The sequence below is a fragment of the Thunnus thynnus genome, chromosome 23 (assembly GCF_963924715.1).
Source record: "Thunnus thynnus chromosome 23, fThuThy2.1, whole genome shotgun sequence".
Taxonomy (NCBI): Eukaryota; Metazoa; Chordata; class Actinopteri; order Scombriformes; family Scombridae; genus Thunnus; species Thunnus thynnus.
Window position 1 is genome coordinate 18,168,916 of NC_089539.1, and position 21,301 is coordinate 18,190,216.

A 21,301-nucleotide genomic window follows, 5' to 3' on the forward strand; every position below is an offset into this window, starting at 1 on the left:
GGCGTTTTAAAGTCGAGCTCAGCTGATACGGCAACCATCACTCCTCAAGTCGCTGAAACTATGTGTGTCGAAGTGTTTATGGCGTTAAATTGAGGTACAAACGACTTCCTAAACACTTTCTCATCACCTTGCGCTAATTAGACTTGTTAAAACTGATCCCGGCTGTGATAACACGCAGGCACTCAACCCCGGAGGTGCTGAATAGGTTTTTCAAATCTGAGCGAGGGTTGTTCACACTAAAAGAGGAGGCTGTAAAGCACACTTGTTAGACCCTCACTACGGCATATAAAGTATCCATCGGTGTGTTTTAAAGTTAGCGGGGGGAACCACTGTGCCAGTGATCACTGCTGGTAGGTGGTGTGAGGTGATTTATCTTTAAAAGGCTAACTGACATCCCTCCTGTATTACTACACGAGGTTGGAAAAATGCCCGTGGAAGTTTCTGCTGTGCGGATACAGTCCAGGAAGAGCCAAGAGTATGAAGGTTTCAGTTTCTTCCAAGCATTGAGTGCCGAGCTTTCAATTACACAAAGAGAACCAATCAGCTGGTCTTGAGACTACTCAGTGGGGAGAAAAATGGTTGAAAAGAACCAGTTGGTACAACCATGTTTGAAGGTAAAAGTGGAGCGAGATGCAATAATCATTCATAGGGGAGAATGACGCGATCAGGCTTTTTTTTCCACCTCCACAAACTTTGCCAGTCAGTGTGTGAAGTGGGCGAGCTTGTCGGTTTGGGAAAGTAACAAAAATTGTTGGAATCCAAGACTTTTAATCCAATACTTCTTCAAAATGATTCTTCCACTTTTCAATGAACAGCAAAAGGTCTTCCATCAAAACCCAAATTCAGAGATTTGGAATCAACTTTTGCTATTCACTGTGAACCAAAAAATCATTTCCGGGGAACCCTGGTGGCCTAGGGTTCAAGGCAATAACCCATCTCTTCCTGCCATCATTTCCTGTCATCTCTCTACTATTGCTGTTAAATAAAGGCATAAAATGCCTCAAAATAAAAAAAACTGAAAAGAAAAAGAAAAAAAAAAAACAAAGAAAGGAAAAATCCCTTTCTCATGAACATTTCTGAACTGAAGAAGCCTTTTCAGGCAAAACATCTTCCATCAAAGCTCCATAGTCAGTCCAGAGATACGGTTTCAACTTTCTCCAGACAGCATCAAACAATGTAATGAATAGAAAATGAATCCAAATGAGGCCATTAAGCAGCTCGCCAAGCCTTTCTAAAAGTTGTCTTGTTAATATGCTGATTAATCGGTCCTTAAATGGAGAAACTGAACCCACCAAAGGCTTGATGATGAGCTTCTCTGATGAAGATTACAGCGGTTGAGCCCAGTTTTTAATGTTTACAGCAGCACGTTCGACCATCTTCCTCCTAAAGCAACAAAACTCTCTTATGGAGTCTATGCATTTCTTCAGACCTCCAAGCGAGCGCTCTCCAGAAATTTACTGTCGACAACCCTTGAAGCCAAAACACCAAACTGGAACCTGCTGACGGAGTGATTTGTTAAAGCTTATAAGAGCAAATCAGCAGCAGGGAGCACTGTTATTCGCTGGAAAAACCGCGTGTATGCGAGTGAGTGTTTGTGTCGCACCTCCAGCCGAGACTTCCTTGATTGTGTCTGTCTGCATGGGGGCTTGTGTACCCGTCAGATTAGCCTCCCTCAAAGGCAGAGCTACTGACTGAGCAGCACATACACACACACACACACACACACACAATTCAGAGAGGACCTTTGATGTTGCAGAACTATATTTAGCAGCATCTTCTGGTGGGGACTTCTCTCGGGTGACATTTTCTAAAAGGAGGCAAAACCACAATGCCTCTTGATTTTCAGTCCTTTGTATGTGGGTCATGATCCTGTACTGCATATCAGCGATTCTCAAAATACAGCAACCTCTACTGAAGTGCAATAATGATCACGGATATTTTTTTTTTTTAGGAAGGAATATAATCATTGCTTACAAATGCCTTAATCAAAGAAAATTGGGAAACTCATTAAGGTTTAATACGGCGTCCATCATGTTGTCAGAGAGGCTTCAGCCTGCAGGAGTCGGGATTCTCAAATCCCCTCAGGTGTGTTTTGTGGATTTGGGCCAATTCCGGTATGTGGGAAGCTCTCACTAAAAATAAGTATTGTTGTTCTCTTTTTTTTTTTTTGCACAGACATCCTTTTCAATCTGTCAAGTTCCTGTTTAGCTCGGAGACAGGATAAGAGAGAGAAATAAAAAAAATATTAAAAAAAAGAGAGAAAAAGAAATACGGATCCCACCAGATAAACTAGTTCATACTCTAGCGTTAAGCTGGATTTACACTTATGTGTTAAGAGGCGATGTCACAGCAAGAGAGCCTGTTTATAACGGGGACGTCAACACCTTATAACTGTACACAATGAGGCTACAGAGATATCTCTACAGTAAGTGTGTCAGTAGAGCTGAGAAAACTAGTTGTTTGAGCCATTTTTCAAACAAAAATATACCAAACATTGTCAGATTCCTGCTTCTCATATGTGAGGATCTCTTGCTACTTTTCTGTCTTATATTATAACGTAAATATTTCTCGGTTTTGGACTGTTTTACAGTCATACAAAGCAATTCAAGGATATCACCTTGGCCTCTGCAGAATTATAACAGGCATTTTCACTGATATTTTACAGACAAAACACTTAATTTTATGTATTTTATTGAGAAAATAACCTCCAGATTAATGGATAATAAAAAAAAAATCATTAGTTGCAGCCCTACTTTGTTGTAAAAATGACTTTTTCACTGTTACCTAAAAAGGCAGATATTCCCATTATTGATCTACTGCACAAAGTGAATAAAAGAACGTGAACAGAATTATTTTGAGGTATATAATCAAAGCATAGCATGACTCAAGTGTTGTGGTGTTATCAACAAATCCGATGCTAAACTAAAAATCAATATCTACGCTGGAGGCATCTACGGCGGGACTGCACTGTACAGAAGTATAAATCCACCATTACTGCAGCTTCTGGCAGTCTCCGAAGACAACAAAAAGATCATGTCGAAATAAACAGATAAACAGCTCGCACACTGCCGGGCTCCAGTGTCCACTTATATTTTACTGCACCGTGGTGACGTTTCGAGCACTACTGCTCTTCACCGGGTTTTATTTCCACTGTTTATTTCGACATTCGCTCTCTTTCAACCCCAGCACCTGCCCACTTAAACAACGGATACTGAGCTAGTGAATAGCATGTCATTTGTCCCTTGTTGCAAACGTGTAGGAAATATTCATGGGAGTCATTTGTGGTGATTAAGGGGAATGAAGACAGGTAGAATCAGGGATGTATGGTAAGAGGCAGCACATGATGAGAAGGGAGTAACAAGTTGTGGGCTCTTTTAGCCTGCAGCCAACCTGCTGTTGTGCAGCACGTCCTCCAGCCACATTCAACTCCACAACCACAGGTCACAAGTCCAGCTCTCACTTGTGCGGCCGAGCGCCATTACTGGATGCCCCGGTCATAGCTAACACCTGTAGCGGATTCATATCCTGGCACTTGTGCTCCTACAGATTACATTATCATAGCTCTAAGCTATCCCTATGTTAATAAAACACACTGTATTAAAAGCATGACCTCCATGTTCGGCTTCACATTTGCACATTGCGTAGTAAAACAACACTATAACCTGAGCGCAATTTGAACCTGTGATAACTGTAGGCAATATAAAAATGCTCAACGAGGGCCTAGACAATCTCTGGAAAGCAGAAACATTGACCTCTATTTGAAACAAAGGCAGAGAATCCAGAGAATATCCCGAGGCATCAGAGAAAGAGAGAGAGATTGTACTGTGAATTCATGACAGGGAGTCAAAGCATGTGCAAAGACCCCGAGGAAGTGATTATACCACGAGCATTCATGCTAATCATCTCACGCTGTGTGTGAACAGTAGGACTTGCAGTGTAATGTCCTTTCAGTAAATAAAGACAGAGGAAATAAATAAGGGACATAATGCATGTCTAATAAGGAGAGATATTATGTAAATGCACTTTCACAGGTTAAAAAGTAAGCATATATTTTAGTGAGAGGAAAAAGCGAGTGAGGGAGAATATGCTTCGTCTCTGAAGTCGTCCTATCCTGAAATTTGGTAAAACATGACACCTTGCTGCTCTCTGGCTGCTAGTCAAGGCCTTTTCTCAGAGCTCAACTGTATCTGGCTAATACAGCACCTAATTTGAATACATTAAAGCCACCAGAAACTAAAAATATGGATTTTCTCACTAAATTGGTGTTAACTGAATTGCTGGCCTTGCCATTGGCATAGTTGTTTTTAGCCATGCTAGCAGCGTAGCTCTAGGGATGGTAATGATGGTCTGTTGGTTGATACACTACTTTGGTTCAAACTGAAATGTCTTAACTATCGTTGCCATGAAAGTTTGTACCGACATTCATGTCCACCTCAGGATGAATTATAACCTTGATTATCATCAGCATGTTAGCCTGCTGATGTTAGCATTTAGCTCAAAGCAGCATACTGTGCTTGCTAACAAGGAATGTTCGTGAACATGTGTTCCAGTTTTATTGTTGGCATTTAGTGGAGCTCAGAAACAGGGGATTTTGTCCCTAATGGACTGAGAATTGGTGGCAGTGAAAGTATGCTGAACGTTAAATTTATTAAACAGCTCGAGCACCACACATATTTTACTGTTATTGCTGTAGCTTTGGGTGGACATTAACGTTAAGCAGCTTGTTGGCATTGTTAAATTATTGAGTCTATCTCCCTCCTTCTGTTTTAAATACAAACACACAGTGAAATACAGGCGTTGTTAGCCATTCATTGGGTAAATCAACTTGGCGCAGTATATATAAATTTTGTTGAGTTTAGAGGGTATGAGTTATCAAGTGTATAGAGTAAGTGCTGTATTACAGAAGCTGCTTCTGTGGCCACACAACCAGAGGGAGAACTCGCTCTAGAAGTATAGATAGCAACTGTAAATGTGGATCTGGGGTTGGAAATAGGATCAACTGTGTATCGTCTATCCTCCAGCAGTGTGTATTCTCCCTTTTTGTACTGTTACAGCAGGCCAGTATAGTGGACAATAGCCTCAGGCCGGATGTGTAAGGCAGGTCCTGCCCTTTTACACCCTAAACCCTCTGTTATGACTGGCCAAGACAGTGTCAGCACGGCTTATTGTAACCACCCTAATCTAGCCATTAGCCAATTAGGAAGTGACGGCCAGCCATAATGCTCTTGCATTAGAGGGATGGATTAGTTTGCCATTCAGAGCCTGCCTGCCGCCTGTGGGCAAATGGACTGATGGAGGACAGTGAACCGCTGCACCGCCGCCGCCGCCACCACCACCACTGAAAGCTGCTTTCACTGCACTTTGCCTTCACGGACAGCAAGTGCGCTTATTCACTGTTTTCACTGATGATGCAGAGCAGGGTCTTAATCAACTGTGATTACATATCATTTAAGCGGTAATAAAGTCTATTGAGCAGGGAGTGCAGTGGAGGCTGCTGTTTTCACTGAGCTGGTGATGAAAGTTAATATCGCTGCTTTGCAGTCTAATCATATTGACCGGGAATGTTTTGTTTCCCCTGCAAAGCACAGATGCACAACCTCACTCTTGGGTCTTGACAAAACATCGGTGGTGTTTTTTTTGTTGTTTTTTTTCAACTCCTTCTACCCCACTTAATGAGATTTCAGGTTCACTCCAGTTCAGTCAAGTTCAGTGTGTTGCTCCCCTACTTATTGACAGCCAGTAATGTGGGATAGATTGGAGCAAGCCAGCCACTGAACCACACTCCCCTGCCTGTTGGCCTTACGCTGCCCTCCCCTGAATTCCATTAATAGCTCTGCCCTCCAGGAGGTGCTGGGTGGACCGCCTGTAACACAGCCAGAGATATTGATGACTGCATCCTCCCCCCCAAGGAGAAAGTAGAGGAAGGGAGAACTGAGCGGAGAGGGCCGATAAAGAGATGAAGAGGTGATATAACGGAGAACGCACAGGAGAAAAATGATCACGGAAGCCAGTAAAAGTTATCGACATTAATCGCAACATTAAAGAAACTAAAAAGTGGAGAAATTGCAAGCGAACCATTTACTTCTTTCCATTTAACAAATCATTTCCACTCATGTTTCCTCTGAGTAAATAGCGGCTGGGGTTTTATTCTCTGAAAAACATTTCACATGATATTCCCTTTGAAACTATTTTTTTTTGTGGCTTGTCAGCTCACAGTGGCCAACGCTCACTGCCTGACAAACTCAGCAAAATTACTTTCTGTACTCCCAAACTCTCAGTGGGCATTTTCAAACTCAATTAATACTGCTCACATATCCAAAAGAGAGCATTTTCTTCCCTAATTTCTTACTTCACTGCAAGTAAGGAACAGTGGTACATATGCAAATACGGTTTCAAAGTTGCTGCAAGCTCGTGTGAGAAGATCACAGAGGGCTGCTTGAAATCTAAGTTATTTAACACACATGTCAGTGTAAAGCCGGAGCGTACGCCTCAAATCCTGCCAAACTATGTCAAGTAAGGACAGGTTGTAACATCTGATAGTGTAATACCCTGTCAAAACGTGATAAGACGCCCTTATAATCGATCTGAATATGTATTAATGCGTGTTAATGCAGTTAGAGGTGAGCGTATAATATTTCCCACCAGATCTGACATCACTATTAACAGTTTAATACCTCGTATAAATAAGTAGAAGAAGTCATAATTTGAAATTCTAAATCATCATTCAGCATTCACCACTCTATAAGTTAAACATAACCAAAGAACCTTATTGCAAATTAGCATAACATAATGACTGAATCTCATATGCTCTATCTATACAGAGATATCTGAAGCGTCTATTTATGCAAAAATGTGATTCTGACATTTTAACCAGTCACAGCTGATGAGTCACCTTCACTCAGACGAGGGAGTGTAAGAAACAGCTGAACTGAAGCTATCTGAATGACTTCTTTTTTCATTAGAAAGACAGCTCGTGCTGAGAGAAGAATAATTCCACCGGAAAGAACTGTTTTGTAACTTCTGGGACACGTTTAACTTGAGGGGAAGTCAATGGAATATTTTAATAATTGAATCACATCTGTTAGGTTAGGGAGAGCAACCCGGGAACATGAAAGAAAGTTGAATTGACTCCTGATTAGAGCTGAAACGGTGAGTCAACCGACGGAAAAAAAATTTAATTAACATCCATTTTGATCATCTGTTCATCGCTGGAGTCTGTTTTCAAGCATAGTTTTTTTAGGGGTTTGCTGCTTTTCTTTGTCATATATGGAGGTAAATTGAATATCTTTGGGTTTTGGACATCATAATGAGCATTATAGAGACCTAAATGATCAGCACATTAGCTGCAGCTCTACTCTGGACACCAACAAATGCAGATACAAACATATCCTCTACTTAATCACCAGTAATGACGTCCTCATCTCACTCTGATGATGCTTTGTGAATAGCAAGTCCCTAACTCAGTGCAGATGTTACTCCAGAGCCTGTGCACAGCAGTCAAACACTTAAGCGAGTGATAAAATACCACAGAGTCCATGACAGTGACAGATCGGCTTGTCATTGTAAAGAGCTCTTGGTATTGATTAAGTGCTGTATCAAACACATTCAGGCCGAGACGTGGGTAGTTAATTCCGAAAAAAGTTGGCAGCAATAAGTACGGTTTGTCATAAAGCAAGCCTGATGTTCGGGATGTAACTCATATGCATTCGGAGGCCGACCCTACAATTGCGATACAGTACGTAGCCGAGCTGGACGAGATTAAAAATGCACAGTGTAAAAAAGAAACCTACCCCTACACAGGGATGCCATCATGATATCTGTTATCATTGAGGAGTGAATCAGAGCGAGCTCCTCTATCCTCGTTTCTCTCTCTCTCTCTCTCTCTCGTGGGAAGACGTGAATGGCTCCTTTCATCGCATCTCAAGCTCCCCTCTATTTCTTCTCGCTCCTCCAGCATGCCACTAAAAGAGATCGCCTTTGGTCTTGCTCTGCATCTCAACTTCCTTGGGAATCAAAGCCATCATGTTTGCAGGGGTGGGGGTGGAGGGGGAGGAGGAGGAGGGAGGAGGAGGGCGTTGAAATGAAGAAAACAAAGTAGAAGAAGAAGAAGAAGAAAAAAAAAAAAAGAGACACACACCCGCTTGACAGGCAGCAGCTGAGCGAGCGTTCACGTCGACCAACTTTAATCTGGAGAGATCCCCCCCGAAAAAATATCAGAGAAAACACAAGAAGGCTGTTTCATATCCTCTGCAGCTACTCCTCTTTCCTCTCTGAATCCAGGGAGGGCCGGTTGTGTTGTCATTCACGCACACGGCCGACAACAGGCAGGTATGAAGAGAGGAAAAGAAGAAGAGGGAAGAGAAAGAGAGGGCAGAGATATAGAGAGATTAAGGGGAAAGCTGATGTCATCCGTTTGGATATGTGGCCCTGGGGTGGGTGTTTTTCAGGGTGTGTGTGTGTGTGTGTCTGTGTGTGTGTGCAGTGATCAGGGATGTGAACGTGCTGCTGTGTCAGCCTAATCCCCCCCCTAGCCAGGGCCACGCTAGCTCGAGCACATTACCACCCGATGACGCAATCAGTTTGTCGAGACGTCCCGCGCCGCTTTCATTCATTTATAACACCCCGTCACGACTGCTCGGCCCCGAAAGCTCAGACCGGCCGTTCTACCAGAACAACAACCCCCACCCTCCCCTCCCTCCCCTCCCTTCTCCCCCCGTTTCAACCCTGCATGCAATCAAACACCACCTACCCTTCCAGTCCTCCAGTGTCAACAGCTGCAATGTCAGGAGAGCCAATTTGAGTGTTTCCAGTAACCTCTGTGAATCAACCGGAGATTTGAACCGGCAGCCCGGTGGGTCAGAGAGACTGGAATAATCATCACACTCCGCACGGTGGTAATCATCTCATACTGAGACCTCTTGGCCTTTTAATACCAGAGGCTAAGCTATCTCATACTGCCATCACCACTGCCCCTCTCTCCTGCTATTGGACCTACAGTAGCTCTATGTGTGTGTGTGTGTGTGTGTGATGCGTGTAAAGGCGCTTTGCAAGCTTTACCTCTTCAGCTGGAGCGACAGGAGACCTCAATTACAAGTGCAGGAATATGCCTTCATGCCTGTGTTGTTTAACGTGCCCTCCCACACACACTTTCCCCAAACAGCTTTACACTTTGCTCGGCTTTCACTCCCTTTATTATAAGCTTGTTTATTTATTTACTCTTTTCTACAAGGAAAAATGTATACTGTGGCATGGACCCATATACCACAGCATTTATAACCACAGCTATTTTGCAATACCCGTCCCTACAGCACATAAGGGCTTTATACAAATAAACAAAACTCAACAAGAAAACACACACCAAACAGCACAAAGCACACAGTTAAAGTATCATCAAACTGTTTTAACTTGTGTTTAAAATGATTTCAATCATGATCCACCAGTTATTGAATCTGAAACCCAGCATCTACTGATGGCTGCCCACAGGAGGAATCATAATCACTGACAAATAGATCAATAAACACTTTAATCTGCTTACAACTACACTATAGTGTGTTATAAACCACTTATTAACTGTTTATACAACTCATAACAAATAAATAGAGGTGGACTTAAAGTAAAGTGTTACCAATTTAATGACCAAAACATTCACTTATTTAGTACTTAGTAGTAGTTGTAGGTGCTGCTTGTGACCAGGGAGCTACACAATAACTTCAATGTGATTTAAATGTGATATTGCATAGCTAATATGTCTAATACTTAGAAAAAATTAGTCTACTCGTTCAGTAAACGTCATCAGTTGGCATGTCATTGGTGATAAACATGCTCTGGATCAGTATTTTGCTTGTATGTCCACATGTTTTCATCACACAGCAAACATCTGTATATAAATGGATGATGATGTATTGTTTTTCCACTTGGGATGAATAGGATTTGAGTTTTTGCCATCAGAATATCCAACATACTTTGGTTGATGTAAACAGGACATGTAATGTTTCATTAGAGTCAGTAAGTTAGCTGCCAGCTAGTTTTTTTAGGCTTAAATTCAGTAATAGTATCTTATATAAACATTATTTTTAGGCAAATGTGCAACAGGAATGAGCTAATATCTGTTTCCACTGTAACTATGGATCTCTTACTTTTAATACAAAAGCAAAAGTGTAAATTTTCTGATTTTGAGGCAAACTAATCACAAGGAACATCTTTTATAATATGATTTCTAAGTGGGTTTATGGAGGTTACTCCTTAATGGACATCAGAGAAATCACTGGAACGATTACATTGTGTTAATTCCAGACTCTTGGAAGAGGGAGGGTAATTTTGACGCAAATTGCAACAATCAGGCAGTAAGAGTTTATGCTAAGGCCAATCAAAGCTGCATAAATCTGAGTAGGAGTTGTGAGTAAAGAGACAGAAAGCTCATAGCTCTTCCTCAAGCCTGAATCTATCACAAGAAGCTTTTTTTTTTTTCTGCATCGCAATTACACTGTGACAGTGAAGAGGATGACCTCAGCCGGTGAAAGAGATTTTTTCGCTGGCAACTTGCTGTTTGGGCACACGCTGTTGAGGCACCGTGACTTAAGAGAGCTCTAATGATGGCACTTGTGATGAAACATGAATAAAAAACTAATTTGGCTTCATGGGGAACAAAGCTGACACCTGCAAGAACAAGCATTGATTTTGTTGTCAGTGTTGCATTCAAGGCATCACGGGTTTTTCACGCCTCAACAAAAAATTTACTCCAAAGTTGTCCAAAGGATCTTTTAAGTATCCAAGCTAATACAAAGCCATGCATAATGAATAGTAATTTAAAAAAAAAAAAAAAAGAAAAGAAAAAAATGACTGCAAATTATTCATGAATCTTCCTTCCTGTTACTTGCTCTGGGCGAATAGAAAAAATAAAAGTGTTCCTGGAAGCTTCCAGAGTAATGCGCTATACTCGGAGCAAATAATGGTTTGCGGAAAATGTTTCTATAAATAATAATGAAGGTTGTGTTTAGATAGATATGCTCCTCTGAGGGATGGACTGAAGGATGGAGAGGAGTGAAGAGGTGCTGCTAGGTGGTGGTGAGATCAACAAACCGGGAGGCCATTTGTCAGAAGTAGACGTGAACTCGGCGAGTTGTCTTTACTTTGTGTCTGCAAGAACACAATGTGTTTTCTTTAAAATGCCAGAAAAGCAATTATCAGTGATGCAGGATTCAAGTGATCCTTAAAAATGACCGAGCTGGTAAACATTCAGAACAAGTCTAAACAATTGTCTGGCTTGATATAAACTCATAGCTGCATTTTTTCTTTCACTTTTGTTTTAAATTAAATATATTGTTTTCTCTTTTATTCTCTTCAAGGGAAATTCTAGTGTTGTAATTTTGGCCAGAATGTGTTACACATTGAGAATATTGTCATTGAAATGCCATTGAAATAAATGTTGAAGTATGAAAAACCTAAAATTTTCAAGAAATTTAACCCAATTTTAACAGACTAATAGATCACCTGCAAATCAGCTTAACCACATTTACATGCTGTAATCAGCTGCTCCGACAATTAACTTGCTCCATGATATCAGTTTCTCTTTGAAGAGGAACTTAACACCAGGCTGGAAAGCAGTCTCTCACTGCTCTCTGCTGGCAACCACACCCCAACAGTGATGTCACAGGGTCCTGGAGTACACCTGTCCATCACTGCAGCCAGGTGACAACTTAAACCGCTGGAGAGAGCACAACACATAAATCAACCAGCTGATAAGTCTGATAAATGCTGATAAATGCTTCAAATGACGTGCGACACTGTGAACTGTTCCCTTTTTGAATGCAATCAAGAATATATGTTAAAAAGGAACATTTTACAGTGTTGCAAGTCCTCAGGAAGCACCTAAAATTTTTTTCCTTGTCAGCACCTGAGCAAGAAAAACGCGTGTGTGTGTTTTCCACACTGATTGATTTGTAATAATAAAATTATACTCACACAGTGACGCTGCAAACTGAGTGAGAGATGGGGCAATAAACACGGGCAGCCAGACCATTAGACACGGTTAAAACAAACTCCCGAGTTCAGTTAAATTTATTTGGAGGAGGAAACAAAGCTTAATGGCAAAATTATGACCCAAGCTGTCTGTTTTTACACACACACACACACACACACACACACATTTACCCGGTGACATTAGGGATCTCTTGTCCCGTCAGACATAAGCATAGAGATGCCGCCGTGTTCCCAGAACTCAGCATTACTTTGTTGAGTACAAGATTATCATAATCAATAGAAACGATGGCCATAACTACAAAAATACCACTTCTCTTGTAATAAACTGGGATTTTTCTTTAGAATTGCGATCGAGTTTCTATCTCTCTCTCTTTTTCTCACATGTTTGTGTTGCTTCACTATTATTTCATGGCTGAAAACCCACTCTGGTTTGCCACAGAAAACACCAAAAGCAGTTTTTTACCCTCATCTGTCCACCAAATTTCACAATAATCCATTCATAAGTACTGTTGATCTCAGAGGTGTAGACATGGCTCCCATAGCAGAAATAATGATATAGTATCAGCAAGTATTTGTAATGCATCTTCTCTTGATGTTCACATTCATAAACCAGTGCTGCAATGGACCTCTTTCCCTTTCCTCACTATCTTCTCCCCCCCCACACCCCTCCCCTCTACACTGTCACTCTCTTTCTTCCCCTCTTTGATACAAGTATCCATTAATTCAGGATCCAATTACTCGGACTGCTCCGAAGCCCCTCCCACTCGCCATCCATCTGCGATAACTCGGCCAATGGACGGCCTCTCTCGGTGTGGCAGATCAAATTCCACCTCCGCAAATAATCCCTCACCAGAATGCTGCTGCCAGTGCCGCGCAAACTTTAATTGGATGCTTTTAATAGTGCTCACTACGGCCACTTTCAGCCATGTAATTAGGTTTCTCTTCCTATAGCGTTTAATGGTTATGGGCTGGGTGACTCGAGCAAGGAGGGGAAAGAGAGAGAGAGAGGGAAGAAAAAAAAAGAAAAAGGCCAGACTGTGTTTGACACTGGGCTTAATCCAATTTCCCCCACAGAGAAATCATCAAATGCCATATATATTTTTTCAATGAGGTTTTATAGGCCACTATATAAACCATAGACTAGTGTTGAATATCCAGCCTCATTGATTTTTTTTGGCTGTGAGCAAAGTGACCCTCCCTTGCTCTCAGTGTCTCTCCTTTTGGTCTACACCTTTCCAGCTGCCTCCCTTGGCTAATGCAAAAAAAAAAAAAAAAAAAAAGATTCCCATAACACAGCCGCCAAAACTCCCCAGATAGCATGCAAATGATGGGATTTCTGGAATGATTAATTTCTGCCACTTGTGAGGCGATTAGAGGGAGTCAATCAAATGAATAATATATGTATAAGCACTCTATCAAAAGGCAGTGGCACAGTCTCGGGGATGAATGGATGAATGGATGATGGGGAGAACAGTAAGCAGCTTAATAGCAATAAATATAAAGAGACACACCCCCGAGGGACAGGGAGAGGACTGACAGAGTGACAGAGAAGAGAGAAGGTAGAGGAAACCGGCGTGACGCTGTAGACGTACAGTAGATGGATGGGTCGCTCACCTGTCCAGGTGAGAAAGGATATTCTGTAATTTTAGATGACTGACTGCTCTGACAGTTCATACCTCAGCGGCAAAAAAGAAGAAGAAGTGTATTTGTTTACACCAGAAAGTCGATTTCTAACTGTGTTCATCATGAAGACTGATCATCTCGCCCTTAAAAATGACAAGAAGTGGGAAAAAAACCCAGCAGGGGTAGTCCATCACCGCCCACAAGGACAAATGATTAGACGACAAATCTAAAAAAGGAATCCGATGCAGTATTCATGTCATTAGTGCGTGTTATTAACAGTTTCCGACTTGTAAATACAGTTCAAAATCCAAATAACATTTAGTGCTGGAAGACTGATTTTTCCGGAAAACTCTGAAACAATTGCCCTTTACAGTTGTATGAGTTTTCCGGAAAAATCCAGACAAGCTTTAATACACACAGCCACATATTTGCATCTCCGTTGGTCAGATCACACACGTTTTTTGCATCTGTTTTGGTTTTCCTCCATTGCTATATGCAAATCAAGGTAAGCCCCACTCTAGTGTAGAGTGTGGTGGAAAAGCACCTGAAGCCAAAAGCGCCAGAAGAATAACTTATGCACTCAAGCAATTTAGTCACAACAATACAGCTAATAAATCAGTATTCATGAACCACAAGCATGACAAAGGTTTTATTGTCTTCACAGATTTTCACCCAGGCATAGATCATTCACCGGTTGCATTGATCAGCGGATCAGAAACGAACGGGTCGGTGCGCCTTGTGAATGATGTGATGGATTCACCGCAGCCGCTTCTTGTTGCTCTAATTTGACAGGGGAGAACGACAGCTAATTTCAGGGGACAGACCCTGTGAGTGGTCATTTCCACTTACCGCTCACCGCCGTGGTCACACACGGGAGGAGAGGAGATTACAAATGCATCTTGGAGAAACGGATGCAGTTACACCTTATCGACTGGCCAGAATCCTCTATTGCACCCGTAACCAAACCCGACTGTGATGTCACGGTGTACTGACACACCCCCGAGTTCACTTCTACATCACCGCAACAAGGTGGGACTTACAACCACTGCGGGATTTTATTGCCTTTCATTGTACACCACTTACTTATTTACTAAAACAAGGATTTTCAGATGGGATTTAAATAATACAGAGGTGCCAAAGACGGATGTCCAACATCAACAAAGTTCGTGTGGTATTTGGTATTTTAACACTAATTTAATCGATATAATGCTTAATGCACCATACAAAGTTTTTTTTGAGCTATCTGATGACATGACATGTCCAAGAAAAAAAATCTAATAAGGGCAAAAGGAAAACATTCAGCTCCAAATACAAAATATTAGAACATTTGCAATAAATGCAGCTGTTTAACTGTGGAAAAAGGAGTCTGTAGTGACTCCATTAGGATGTACTGTATCTGTCTCTTTATCTGAAAACGTTTCAATCCCCTGTATATCTCTGTCACCTCCGGGGGTTCCTACATGACGTTTGCTAAAGAGGAAAACAACAGGGACTCAGTAAGAAGAGTGAAGAACAGAAAAAAAGAATCCAAACAAAAGAAAAATGGCAGCAGGAAAAAAGAACGATCTGTTCACATGACACACTTCCCCCAATGACACAAAGCATTCACATTCATCCTGCTGCCACAACATTGAAAAGCTTTATAAGGTTATAATATATACTATAAAACATAAGGCAGCATAAAATCAGCAGCACGACCATCTGGCTGCGGCTTAATTAAATACACTTAATCTCATTCTAACATATGCAGCACATTCATATGCCACACTGGTTTAGCAGGGAGGGCGAGACAAAAATAAAATCGATTTTGATTAAGACAGTTTCTGAGTGGCACACATTACAGCAACAATAGTGGAGTATAACAGAATGATGGGGCTCAAATAGATTCATTCATCACTCCTGTTATGTTAACCTTTCTACCTCTCCCACCTGCTGGAAACCTCACACATTAATCTGCCTCCTTGTGTTAGCGCTAATGATGGCTGAATGGAGCGCGTGGGCTGCACACATGTTGAGGCTGTGAAACACACTCTTGTGAATGGCAGGTGAGCAGAGTGAATGTACGTATAGTTCGTAAAGGTTACGCATATCGATGTATGTGAGTGTGTTTGGGGAGGATCGGCTTCAAAAGTAACTTTGCATACAATAGATGTTAGCTCAGGGAATGTATGCAGTACATACTGTACCAGTCAAAAGTTTGGACACATGTTCCCATTCCCTTGAATGAGTGAATGTGTCCAAACTTTTGACTGGTGCTGTTCGTGCATATATAAAGCATTCTATGTGTTGTTGTTCTCCACCACTGAACCGTATACATTGGTTATAATTTATTTACAAAGTGAAGACTGCTAGGAGCATACTGAACATTCAAATCAATGGTAAAAGTAAACAATACTGCAGTATTTGAGAGGTTGTTATAGATGTTCTGTCCAACTGAAATCACATTTAATCATCCCTCTTTGCAGTCAAAAATAATGTCAACATGTTTCTTAAATGTATTGTTTATAGTTTTGTATTATCAGAATGAAGAAAAAAGGTCTTTGGAAAAATAGCATGTTGGAGGCTTGTTTGATTAGCTAGCAGGCTACTGGTGCTACAACGTACAGAACTGTTGTAACTACAAATCATGGACAGACAGTGTGTCACTGACAGGGATTTTGAAGAGCAATGACCAAACAAGCATCTAACAGGTACAAAGTGACATTTGAAGGTACACCGCTGTCACCAATTGCTTGCTCACGGGGGAACACTTGGGTCTCTGTAAATTAAAGAGTACGGTCTAGACCTGCTCAATGTGAAAAGTGCCCTGAGATGACTTTTGTTGTGATTTGGCGCTATATAAATAAAATGGAATTGAATTGAATTGAATTTACAGCTGTTCCATATGCTACAGCTGAGCAGCATGTGTGTGGGCTTGTTCAACAAGCTAAGGTGCAGCACAAGACGGATGTTCAGGTTTGTAAGTTACATAAGAAGGAGACCTTAACAGGAATGTGTGTTATTCTCTGTGGCCCTTGTGTTGTGTAGCAGGATGCAATCAGGCTCAGTGTGACCGTCTGCTCTGCCAATGATAGAAAGCTATGCTTATTCGAGATTTGATTTGCTGTATTGAAATAAGGACTCCAGCCACATAAACATATGGCGGAGCAATATTTAATCATATTAATGTAAACTAAGGGGCACAATTATGCAACCAAAGAACGGGGAGCCAAAAATGTGTCAACAAAAAAGTCGACAAAAGAGAACAGCGTGGTTTGAAGTCAGTTGTGGAAAAGAAGTTGATGGCACGATTACAATTGCTTGCATGTCCGGTTAGTGATTGAGTCACTATGTCACCAAGCTTCCAGCACCACCTATTTCACGAGGTTGGTGAATGAGTTGCTGTGGTACTTTCAAGTGTGACCAAGCTACAAAACCTTTCTGAGGCAACTTTCAAGCCTACTTGTAGAGAGTATTTAAAAATCTAGAGTATTCCTTTGAACTTTTATGTCCCCATGCACGCAAAAGTTGTTTTTCTTGTTAGAAGATGACACTGATCAAAGTTTACAGTAAACAAGGTCCTCTTGTGACAAGCGGAGTCAGAAAACGCTTTAGGTGATGGAAAATGAAGAGAAAAAGGAGATAAAATGCAAATGAACTGCTGTTACAGTAAAAGCCCGACTCCCTCTAAAGTGCAAAACATACTACATGCATCTGTAGCTGTGAGGGTCTGTGTGACATAAATTTCATCATCTGCTCATGTCTGTGTGCACTGTATGGACTTTCAAGCTCGCCAAATTATATTGTAATATGTACAGAACCATGTCTGCTGTCCTCATCTGCTTTGGAGTATATAAAGGACATAAAGGTATAAATATATGTATATATATGCATGATATATATGCAGGATTTGTCGGTTGGCGTTTGTAAACACAGCTTTCAAAGTCGGCCCCGTCCTCCCCGCCTCAACGACACCGGAGCGAGCTGTGAGCAGAGCGAGAGAGCGAGTGGCGATAGTGAGAACGCACGGCGGGTTACGTTGTAAAGCAGAAATAAACACGTCCACACCTCCGCACAACCCTGCGGGAAGGTGCTGCACATTTTGTGTGAATGTACCCGCTGTGGCCTCTCTGCTCTGCATGTGTGTGTGTGTGTGTGTGTGGAGCTCAGCCCCGCCCTCAGTCAAACAGAAAGAGCAAAGGAGAAGCAGAGGAAACACTGAAGTATATAAATAAAACTCAGTGATGTGACCTGGTCGCTACGTTTTTTATGCAATCTCACACCTGTGCGCTGTTATTGGCCGGTGGGCTACACACCCACTGCCCAAAGGTTGACGTCCAGAAATGTCCCGAACACAGCAAAATAATAAGAAAATAAGAAAATACAGGCAGAGGGCAGGGTCTCTGTAGATACATACACCACCACACACTTCTAGAGGGTCATAAGTGATGACTGAGAGGGATTATTTTTGTATGAGTCTATACTTAGTTTTAAGGAAAATCCTGCATGCCTTTAAGTAAGTAAATGATAGATGAGCAATGATAAGGGTGTGTCGGTGGGCACGTCTGTGTATCAAAGGGCATGTGTGGATATTATATATGAAAAGTGGGTCTGTGTATGTGTGTGTGTGTGTGCTGACAGATAACCACGCGGCATGCAGCTTAGTGTTCACCTATCTAGCCTGTCCCTGTGTGGAGCCGATGGAAGCCCCTTATCATGGACCCTCAGAGCCCCATATTCCTCAACTCAAAACCGCCCGCAGAAAAGTGAGGCAAAAATAAATGAAATATGCAGGAAAGGGGAAAAAAAAAAAAAAATCCTCCCAGAAACTGATATTTTTTCCCTGGAGATGCGGCATGCATTCTTGTTTGTTTATGAGAGTGTCTCCCTAGACCTTAATGTCTTGGATGGGTAGAAATGAAAGAGGGTTATAGGGAGACTTAAAGAGGATGAAGGGAGGGAAGAGGGGGTGGTGAAATAATCAGCTGAATAATATAAATCTTGGGTTTTGATACAGAATAATAATAATTTTATTCATATAGCACCTTTCAAAAACAAAGCTACAAAGTGCTTTACAAATAAAAACAGATAATAAAAGTAAATGTGATCCAAAACTTAAAATATTAACAAGAAAAGATCATTTAAATAGTTAAAACAAATACTATAAGTTAAGAAAAAGCCATAAGAAAAAAGTGAGTCTTAATAAGAGATTTAAAAGAGGCTACTGCCCGTTTCACAGCTGAGGGGCCCGAACAGCAAAGGCCCAGGTCCCCTCTAGTTACAAGTCGATATTTTTTGAACCAGTAGTTGGGCCCTGCTGGAGGATCTCAAGCAGCGATCAGGCTCATAAGGAGTTAGTAGATCACAGATATAGACAGGAGTCTGACCATTCAAGGCTTTAAAAACAAGCTGCAAAATCTTAAAATCAATTCTAAAACTCACAGGTAACCAGCGAAGGGCAGCAAGGATTGGTGTAATTTGGTCTTTTCTCTTAGTACGTGTTCAGAGCCTGGCAGTGGCGTTTTGTTTCAACCTTGTGAGAAAAATAGAGGAAATGGAGAAGGAAAAAGAGAGGGAAATGCGATAGATGTCTGTCGTGGGAAAGTGAAAATCCACAGACGATCTTTATGTAAGAACGAGGTCTGAATACAATCAGTTCAGGGATGAAGCGGCCGTGTGATCATGTGTGAGAAATAAAGAGGGGTCAGCAAGGCATTGTTTTTATCATCCATAATCCTGTGGGAGGGTGGTATAGAACTGGGCACCATGGGACATGTTCTTCCTGCTATAAGTCCTCAGAGACCAGATGGCTCATTTCTACCTCAGAGCTGGCTCAAGTTGAGGAACAAAGAGGGAAAGAAAATGAAAAGAAAGAAAGAAATGAAGCAAGATACAAAGACCCTAAAGGGGAGAGATGATGTTAAGCGAGTCATTAGACCTGATGTTCTTTCTTTAGTGTACGCTGTTGACTGTTGCTGACATAAAAGAAGAGATGGAGGTTGAGAGCCACAGAAGAAGAAAGAGGAAAGAAAAGGGAGTGGACACACTAAAAATTAAAAACTGAATTGTTAGAAGTTGATTAATTCATTGAACATTTTGGTAAATGATTTATTATTAAAGTAATTTGTTATTAGTAGTTAATTGTTCATGAATTTTGAGAATTAGAAGATTGATAACTCCGTAAAGCACGCTAAATATGAAGCTACAGCTATCAGCCACTTAGCTTAGCTTAGCACAAACACTGGAAACAAGGGGAAGCAGCTAGCCAAGCTTTCTGTATGGATTAAACATATAAGATATAACATGTTAATTAGTGAGCATTGGAGGTGCTGGTAGGCGGATTTTATTACCTTTGAACAGACAGGCTAGCTGTTCCCCTCTGCTTCCAGTCCTAATGCTAAGCTAAGCTAAGCTAAGCTAAGTTAAGCTAAGTTAAGCTAAGTGTCTGCTGCCTGTAGTTTTATATCGAGTGTAAAGACATGAAAGTGGCACCTTCTCATCTAACTGTCAGCAAAACAACAGAATAAGCACACTTACCAAAAACTATTCCTTTAAGCAAAGATGCCAAACAATTTCTGGTTCAAACTCCTCAAACATTTTTGAACAGTTTTGAATTGTTGACAGACTAAACCGGCACTTTGAAGACATCACTTTGGGCTCTCATTTGTCACTTTTTTTTGGGGGGGGTGGTGGACATTTAGTAATCAAAAACTTGACAGATTTATTGCAGAAAATCCTCATTTTTCTTACATCATCCACTCAATAGTCAGCAAATACATAAAACATCACTCCCATTGCATCACTTCTGCAGACGCCAAAATGTTCTTCCTCCCTGACAAATTTGTGGTGATGGGTGAAGGAAAGTGATGGGAGAGGTGGGGGCAGGGCATGAAAATACAACATCCTGCACACCCGGCGTGATTATCTAGACAATATCAGAAAAATCTGACAGCGTATCATGACGGATGGTTGTCCGTTTGACAGACAGCTGGGAATGGCCCTAAAAAAAACAAAAAAAAAACAACTGATGGATAGGTGTGAAAAATAGCTGAACAGACATCCTCGGAGACCACACACACTGACACAGAGAAAGTAGTTGAACTGAAAGCTTGGAGGCGAAGTTAAGACAGTACAAAACAACAAAATGGAAAGCACGCATCAACCGTCCTCTGAGATATGTCCCTGAAGTCTACATACTGATGAGTGGTTTATTTATTAGCTTTAAATGTCCTTGTTATTCATTTCTTATTAACACATACGTCTTGAATCACAAATAGTGTTGGTGAGGGAATGGCAGACTCCACCACTAGCAATGAAATCTACTATATAGAGAGGTAATTAATGGATGTAAATACATTAAAAAGTACAAAAGAACAGGATTTGATTGCAAATAAAGCTACAGTATTATAACTTTTACTGTAAAGCTGATTGAAATTACATCATTATCATACACCTCTTTACATAAAAGCTACACTAAAAGCATAAATACAGTTTGAAATCAAATGAGTGGACTCAAGCATGCTTTAAAAAATAAAATAAATGTACAAAGCAAAGAAAATGAGGGGATGAGCACTCAAATGAATGTGAAAACGTGCACGAGGTCTGTTTTGAGCTCACAATGTTAGCATCTTGTGCCCTTGATGTTCTAAATCTTAGCCTTGATGCTTTTTATGTGTTTGTTTGTTTGTTTGTTTGTTTGTTTTCTATGGCTACTCCTAGT

General features: G+C 41.2%; 1 protein-coding gene across 5 annotated transcripts in view; it reads right to left on the bottom strand.

The window, feature by feature from the left end:
* Positions 1–21,301, bottom strand: part of magi2a (membrane associated guanylate kinase, WW and PDZ domain containing 2a) — a 236,932-nt gene that overhangs the window by 85,829 nt on the left and 129,802 nt on the right. The window lies entirely within an intron of this gene.